Genomic DNA, 8,849 nt, shown 5'->3' with positions numbered 1-8,849 from the left:
CTTTACCTGCAGACGAGCGGCTCTGGTTTAATCCGAGCTGGTTCTCCAGTCTTTCCTGTGTTCATGGTTTTGGCTCGAGCGGCCGGCCGTGGCATCTGTGTGTCTGCAGACGTGAGATGACCGTGTGTCGTAGGAAACATTCCTGAATCCAGCTGTGAGACACACACAATCCCTCAGTGTTTGTGTTTCCTCCTGCAGGACACATGGACTTTCTGGTTATTTGTCCAGCGTTTAAACAAAGAAAGCTCCCGCTGACCACCAGCATGTTTCACTCATGGGAAATTTCTATTTGAAGCTCCCCTTACCTAAAAACAAAAGTAGTATACTTCAGGTTTATTTTACCAGGTATACTTGTATTATTATGTAGCAAGTAAACAAATATCAGTGTTCTGGTGGTATACTTGTAAGTGTACTGTTTCAATACTCTTTCTAGTGTATAAAAGTATACTTTTAAGTGTACTTTAAGTATAACAGTAGCAAACTTTGAGTGCACAACTAGTCTACCTCTGATAGTTTAATAATTAAATACACTTTGAAGTATAGTCTCTGTTAACTACTTTATATGCAAGTATACTCATAAGTTTTCTTTTAGTGAACTTTACATCATACTACTATACTACTATGTCCCTATTAAGGTTATAATTTGTATATTTATTGTTATATGAATATATGAACATAAAAACATCTAAAAGAAAGAACACAGCATCTGCTTGTAAACTAAAAACAAAATATTCTAGCTTCATGCGTTATTTTTTAACTCTTTTTAATAAAAATGAAGAAATAACATTTTGAACAAAAAGCTGCAAAAAGACTATGAATTGGAATCAGAAAGATGATCAAAACGTCGATGGAGTCGATCAACTGTTATTATTATTTCTTCATCGGTCCATATTTTATTCCATAACGTTACAGTTTTGATGCGGTTTCATGTCAGATGATCGTGTTAGATTACATTTGTTAGCATCTGCTCTTCCTTTTTCTTCTTCACCTGTGTTTTCTTGGAAATTCTGTGCAGAAGATGTGTACTAGCGCCCTCTAGAGTATAACAATGAAAACACAAATATATTTAGACTTTTTGTAAGTATAACTTAAATGAACTTAAATGTATATACTTAAATGACATTTAATGAAAAGTACATAAAAGGTCAACTAAAAGCATAATTTCTTATTTTAAGTTTAAAATAAATACACTAATAGCACACTTTCATTATTCAACTTTTTAACTTATTAAATTTTTTAATATATTGAATTGTGCTCGGATTTATTTAGGTTTTTGTTGTGTTTCTGTCATTTTTATTATTAAACAATATATGTCTATATAGCTTGCATTAACGGGAGAAGACATTTTTGAATAAAGTCGTTATTTTTGTTTTCTTTGCACACAAACAGTATTCACGTAACATTACGGTTAAACCATAGATGTCTATTATTGTACTATTATTATATTTATTGTGTACTATATGTTATACATTATTCACTGGTTCACTCTCTGATTTCATAATTATTTGTGTTGTTGTTCTGTAGACAAACGATGGTTTTAGTTTTGGAACGACATGAAAGTGAGAAATTAATGACAGAAATTTAATTTTTGGGTGTACTGTCCCTTTAATTGTATATTTACAATAAAAAAAAATACATTTCTAAACATGTAAATAGATGTATAAATATTTTTATTTATAATATTTGTTTCGTTATTTATAAATATACCTATAAAAATACACAAATAAAATAATTTACAAATAAAATATTTTAATATAAAATCCAAATGTATTTGTTTATTTATAGTTACGTAATATTAAACATATTTATTAATACAATATGAAAAAAAAAATAGATTAAAAATGTTTTTTATAAATAACTTAATATATGGACATGGAAACTCTTGCATGATGGGACGTGATGTTATTACTGGTTTACAAAGTCTATTTCTACAATTTCCACCCACAGGAATTATAGGAAACAGTAGAAAGGATGATTTACACAACGTCCCAGATCAAATAACAAACTTTTTACTGAATAATTCATGCTAGTGCTTTAACAAAAACACATTTCTGCTTTTAAACCTCCTTACACGCCACAAATACAGTCCTCTCAATAGAGTTGCACTCATATTCAACCCTGTATATTCCTTTAACCACCTACAGAAGCACTGACTGTGTGTGTGTGTGTGTGTGTGTGTGTGTGTGTGCGTGTGTGTGTGTGTGTGTGTGCCGCTCCACCGGCTCTCTGTGGAAAGGTGAGAGTGTTTCTGAAGTGTTTCTATTGGCGTTTTGCAGGGAAAGCCCCTGAGCTCATGAGGCATGTCATTCCCCAGAAAATTACTGCAATTACTTTTCCATAACAGCACTGAAACACGGTATACATTGAGGAGAAGAGTTTCCATGTGAAATACACTCTCGCTCATGCATGTATTTATGTGTTATGTGTGTAAAGCAGAAATAAGGCTGTGAAAACCTCACAGTAAACAATCGCTGCATTGTCCGGATCCAGCTGTTTAGTGTCTGGACATGGACATGCAACCAGAAATATATGTTTATTTAATATATTTCATTTAAATAAATGCATAATTATATATATTTTTTCACAAAAAAAACCCAACAAAATTAAAATGTAAATTAAAATATATATTAAATTGCATCCTTTAAGGTAGAAATAACACTTTGAAAAACAACTAAAAGTATCAGAAAACCATTATCAAGGTTTGTCAAAAACTAAAATATGAAATGCATGATAACTCATTAAATATAAGACAATTTTCTTAAAAAACATATATTTATTTATTTATTTATTTGTAGAATTTAAAGTAGAAATAAGGCTATAAAACTTTCACAGTAAACAATCACTCCACATTCAATATAAATATATTTATATAACAAATAATATATTTTATATTTATTTAATTTTTTTCTAGAACGGCTTATAAATAAATATTATTTATTTAGCCATTTTTTTTATAAATGTAATATCAAATTTCACTGTATTTGATATATATATATATATATATATATATATATATATATATATATATATATATATATTTTTTTTTTTTTTTTTTTTAATTCCATGTTGATTTTATTTATGATTATTTTACTTCCTTTTATGCAAAGAATTACCATTGAAGTTTGCTATTTTGCTAAACTTGCCATGCCTTGCCTTTTTAAGTGTTTTAGGGAATATTTAATTATATTTTTGTTGTGCAAATCATGAAATGAGGAAACAATCAATCTATTGCTTCTAAAAGTGACAAAAAATATAAGTTTGCAGACATGAACTGTTCTTGTCTGGCCACCCAGTCAGTGAAGCAATCTGAGCCTCAGATGTCTGCTTGCTTTAAATCAGCTCAACATCCTGGTCCTGAGCGGCCTTTACCTGTAATTTAGACACGTGTGAAGTTTCCTGAGAGAGAGAGGTGTGGGTCCGGGACGAACACAAGCCTCCATTCAGATGGCCGGAGCTCTTGAACGGGACGGGCTCTTCTGGAAAAGAGGGAAACAGTTTGTCAAACTCTGGGCTCCCGTCGATGACAGTCCCGGTGTGTCTCTAGCGTGCCATGCCTCGTCACACTCTCAGATCGAGCTGAAAACTCCCAGCATGCCGCGGGAGACCGGCCTCCATCAAGGTTTGGCTCGGAAAGAAACGAACATAGAAAAAAAAAAAGTACTTTAGACATTTTTACCAGAGTTTATGAAAATATACAACATTATGATATTACAGAAGTGAATCTGTGCTTTATAAGATGACAGTTATTTTAAAAATAAATGTTTATTTCATTGTAAAACTTAAATACATTATTAATTGTTTTATCGTTTGTTGACCCAGATTAGATTTTTACACAGCTTGAAACTCTGGTTTCACTATTCATTTCTTCTTCAGATTTGGTGGATGTTTCTCTTTTGGGGTCTTGAACATGCGCGCAGAGATTCAAGACACAGATGTGTTTTAGAAAGCCTGAACACAATTTGGTGACTACGGTGGTGTTTGTGTAAAAACTGACTCCCATTGGTTTCCATGCGATTTCCCAAAGTTCAACACTTTAATAAACAGAAAAAGAGTCTCAAAACACCTTTACTGTAGTTTGTTCAAAGACTTAAATATGAAATAAATGACTACTTATCAAATCAAACTACAGTTTTTTAAAACCCTCCTATTTTATTGCAAGTCAATTTGACCCAAACTTGATTTTAAAAACATTTGAAACACTGGTTCAACTATTTATTTGTTCTTGAAATTTGGTGGATTGGTCTCACTTGGGGTCATGGATGAGCATGCCAAGTTTCAACACAAAAATGTGTTTTGGAGAGCTTGTACACAGTTTGGTGTCTACGAGGGTTTTGAGGTGAAACGGACCCCTTTTTTGTTTTTCATGCAATTCGTCAAAAATCAATCCTGAAAAATGGCTGAAAGTATCAGAAAAGCCATTATTAATTTCTCATATTTTATATTGTTTAGCTTCTGACAAGCTGCAATAGAGGTTTGAATGTCAAAACATGACTTTTTTTAGTTTTTCCTGGTGTTATTGTCAGCCAATTGCCTGGAATTTGACCCTAACACAAATCCAGTACTCATATATTCAACACAACAGGAAGGTTTCATAAATGCAACTTCATCTAATTCTGCAAATTAAGTCAAGATTTAGCAATTAAACATAACAGCGATCAACTGATGCTTATAATTGGTGAAGCACCAGTTAAATCAAACCGAACAAACCCGTGAAATGCGATTAGTGTTTGGATTTCAGTCCGAGTTGTTTTTAATTTTTTGAGGTATAAATCTTTTTATAGCAACGCAGAGACGCTGGCAGTGCACTTTCAACCTCTGGAACGTTAAAATAAGCTTCTCTCCTGTCTGTGGGAAACAAAGAGCAGATATATTTGAGCTCCGCTTTGGCCAACGCTCTCGCTGACGTTCCTCAAGTTCATCCTGTGGTCGCCACTGGCAACACATCCCAGAATTCCCCTGCTGTCAACCTGAAAGGAGAGGCCTTCTTTCTCCCACATTTTTTTTTTCTTAATGGATCAAAAATCCATTTGTGGAAAGACTGTTGGACATTTAGAGGAAAAGAGGTCAATTTGAACTAAATGAACATAGAAAAGCACATGTATTCAGTTCTTTCTGCGCAGTCTTCTGATAATGCTGGCTTTATTTGAGCGAACAAGGGGGCGGATTTTGGTCAGAAGAAGCGTTTTCCTTGCAGAAATTGGATGAAGCAACAAATTCACGGGAGATATGAGCATTAAAGAGCATAAGTGAAAGAAAAAACTCTTTTTATTTTCTCCAAATGGACTTTTAATATCTCTTAAACATTTGAAGACACTCTGAGGGTTGTTCATCATTTGTATATGCTTTCGTTTGAAGCTTACTGTTCACATTATTTCTCTTTAGAATCATGTTTAACAATGCATTTCTTAATGAGAAACTACATTACCCATGATTCCTCAAAGAAATCTCCACCAATCTGAAACTAAATGGACCACTTTAGTGCCTGCCCATTTTTTAAGCTAAGCTGATAAATATTTTTCCAATCATTTTTCCCATATAGGGATTTAAAAATGTTTTGGTTAATGCATTATAAGCCATGAATCAAACCAACTAGCTACAAGGAGAATCACAACATTACAAACTTTTATTTGAAGCAAAAAAAAAAAAATAGTTTTAGTGATGTAAAGGACTAATATTAAATATGAAATAATTTTTTGAGTGTAGGGAGAATCAATTACTGTATTTTATGAAAGTGGGCGGGGCTAAAAAAAACCGTTGTGCTTATAAAATAAGGTTTTTTCCTGTACAGCATCATGGGAAATGTAGTTTTTCACCACAAATTCTGCGATTAAACACTTAAAAAGTTCTTTAATTCATGTGAACAGATAAGCATATACTGTACAATCAAATAACAACCTCAGAGATCACGAAAGGCCTGTCTTTAACGGTTTATCACTTATTATTAAAAAATCAGTTTTCTTAAGGAGAAAATTTTACTTACAATCATCCAGAAATAAAAAAATCCATGCATTTTGTGTACACTAATGCACTCTAAGTGCACGGGTGTAGGTAGCGTTGATTGGAAGTTTTCCAGTCCGAAATTGAGCTTGCTTCCAGATATATTCCCATGACAGGCTTCAGCCGTGAATAAACAGAATGCGAGTCCTTCAAAACCTCAAACAACTGTTATAGAGTTATTCCTGTTGTCATGTGACCGCATTACTTCGTATGATTTGCATACAATTATCACTTAACATGAATATGTAATACCTCATGTTCTTGTGGCATTGAATTAATAAAGCATAAAAAAAAAATCACCTAACAAAAACCATTATTTTGCATTGTATTTTTTTTTTTTTTTTTTACGTCTGATCAAGTCAAGAACAAGACTATATTTTACTATTGGTTTATTTGGCAGATTGAAAATTATGGAAGTCTGGTCCTTCCACAGAATAAAAAAAGAAAAAATTAATTGCAATATTTTTTCTTGCAATTCTACCATTTCTTAGAATCTTGAGTCTGCATTTTGCAGTTTTCTTTTTTCCTGGAATTCTGAATTTATGTTTCACAATTCCGACCTTTTTCTTGGAATTCTACATTTGCTTCATGCAAATCTAGCACTTTTTCCTCTGAATCCTGACTTCACATCTCTACATCCCACAGTTCTGATCTCACCACTGAATAAAAAAATATATAATAATTAGAAAGGTAATTACTGTGAATACTTTTTTTTTAGCCCATGGTGGAAATATGCTTCTATGGGAATTGAAGGTTGAGCACATTGCATTGTGGGATTTCATATTCTGAACTTAATCTTATACTTCGAGGGTATTGTGAGGCCAATTAATGACTACTATTCAGATGCTAACGGATAAAGACTCCAGATATAAAGAATTTGCTGGCAGTGTTATACTGTAAATAGATCATCTGTGTATTCTATGCATTCTCATACTCCGCACACAGTAAAAACTGCATACTACAGTCATCTGTTCTGATACTCCAGCATGAAATGTTCTACTTAATCATTTTTTTCCCCCTTTCCCATGTTGATTTTCTCTCTTTTTAGATCCGTGTGTGAGGCCAGTCATTCATGGCAGGTTTTCAGTAGTCATCCTGTGTCTCAAAAACATTATACTTTAAGTGTTTGCTTGGACCAAGTGTTGAAGCACTACCGCAGTGGGAGGTTTTGACATGGCTCTCTGCGTTTTACTGCATATCCTGTGAAACTCTCCCCGTGTCCTGAATGTGGGAACTCGGTCCAATCAATCAAACTGGGTGCCGTGCGCCGGGAGCTGCTGGGTCAGCGCTTCTGACTCAGGTAGTGTGTGGGAGAACGGTTGTACACCAGTGTGTTCTCAGGACACTTTAATGCTAATGAGGGAAACCAAAAAATTGGGTTAAACTAATTAAATTCAACATGTAATGACTTCATTCACTTTCTTAATTCTCATTGTGAGTCCTGCAACTATTGATGCAATTATTCAAATGTGTTTTACACACACACACACACACACACACACACACACATTAAGGGTGGAACGATACATGTATTCATACCGAACCGTTACGGTACAGACATCTCGGTTCGGTGCATGAGGCCTTGCAATGATTACAGGCAATTCACCCCCAATCCAGAAGGGGGCGCCTGCAGCAACGCTGTTTGATAACCGGCCGCCAGCAGAAGAACAGCGAATACTTTGAGTTGCGCACTTGAAAACAAAGCCCACTAAACAGTGACCATGTGCGTCTCTCACTTGCACACTCAAGTTTTGTGCTCATGTATCCTACCTCTCGCATTCGGCACAAATCAAAATATTCCATAATATTCTATATTTGTGACGTATCCAAATGCTAAACTATTATTTATTATGTAGGCTTTGTGCTTCAGTCGTGTCAAACACTTTTATTTGTGTATACTCACAATGAAAATAAAACACTGTGCTTTTGTAAAATAAAGAAAACAAATGGGGTGTCGCTTTCTGCCTTTTGAGTTTGAAAAAATTAAGCGCGTCACAATCAAGAACTGAAACTCAGAAGAGAGTATATAGGCTATGTTACGTGTTACACACTTTTACACATCGAATCACCAGATCTCAATCCAGTAGAGCAGTTTTGGGATGTGGTGAGATTCACACCATGGTGGGGGGGGGCACATATCGAAGTATTTCATTGCAGAATTCACAGGTTTTACCTCAGTTGTCCTCGCTGGACATTTCTGCAGAGAATCTGATTTGTGACCTTCCACTTTTCTCCTCATAAAACACATAAACACACACTGAGGCCATCACAGGCGTGAGACTCGCTCTGCTTGCCTGTAATCAACTGAACCGAGAGCTTTATGTGCTGTGGAATATGTGGTTTGAGGTTTAAGTGCCGGACACTTCCTGGAAAGTGTGTCCCAGAGGAAGTGGACACACAGCCCACAACTGAAGCAGTCGAACCCATAGATCAATAAATCAATATACCACCTTCAGGCTGATGCACCAGCAGGGGGCGCCACGTGACGTGTAGAAGTGTCACGCATAGGCCCCGCCCACCGTTTAGCGTTTTGTTTCTAAAAAAAAAAAATTAAACCTTATGTGATATTTTCAATTCGGCCAACATTTTTAAGTACCTGGCTTTTCAAACTTTAGGGACAGAAAGCAACCATCTATAAACGCCATAGCAAACAAAAAGAGCACTTTAGCAAGCACCTCAACACGTTAAAATCGTAGCAGCAACACCAAAACAAAAATTATAAAAAAAAAGGTTTTACCTGAGAATATTTGAGTAGTGTTGAGGACGACGTCATCTATATCGATATAAGGCTTCCTAATAATTCTTTCACTTCTAAAATTGCAAGTGTCTGTATCTAATAAAATCCTCTGCCC

Source organism: Carassius auratus, chromosome 29, assembly GCF_003368295.1.
Source record: "Carassius auratus strain Wakin chromosome 29, ASM336829v1, whole genome shotgun sequence".
In the NCBI taxonomy this organism is placed as follows: domain Eukaryota; kingdom Metazoa; phylum Chordata; class Actinopteri; order Cypriniformes; family Cyprinidae; genus Carassius; species Carassius auratus.
This window is presented reverse-complemented; position numbering follows the sequence as displayed.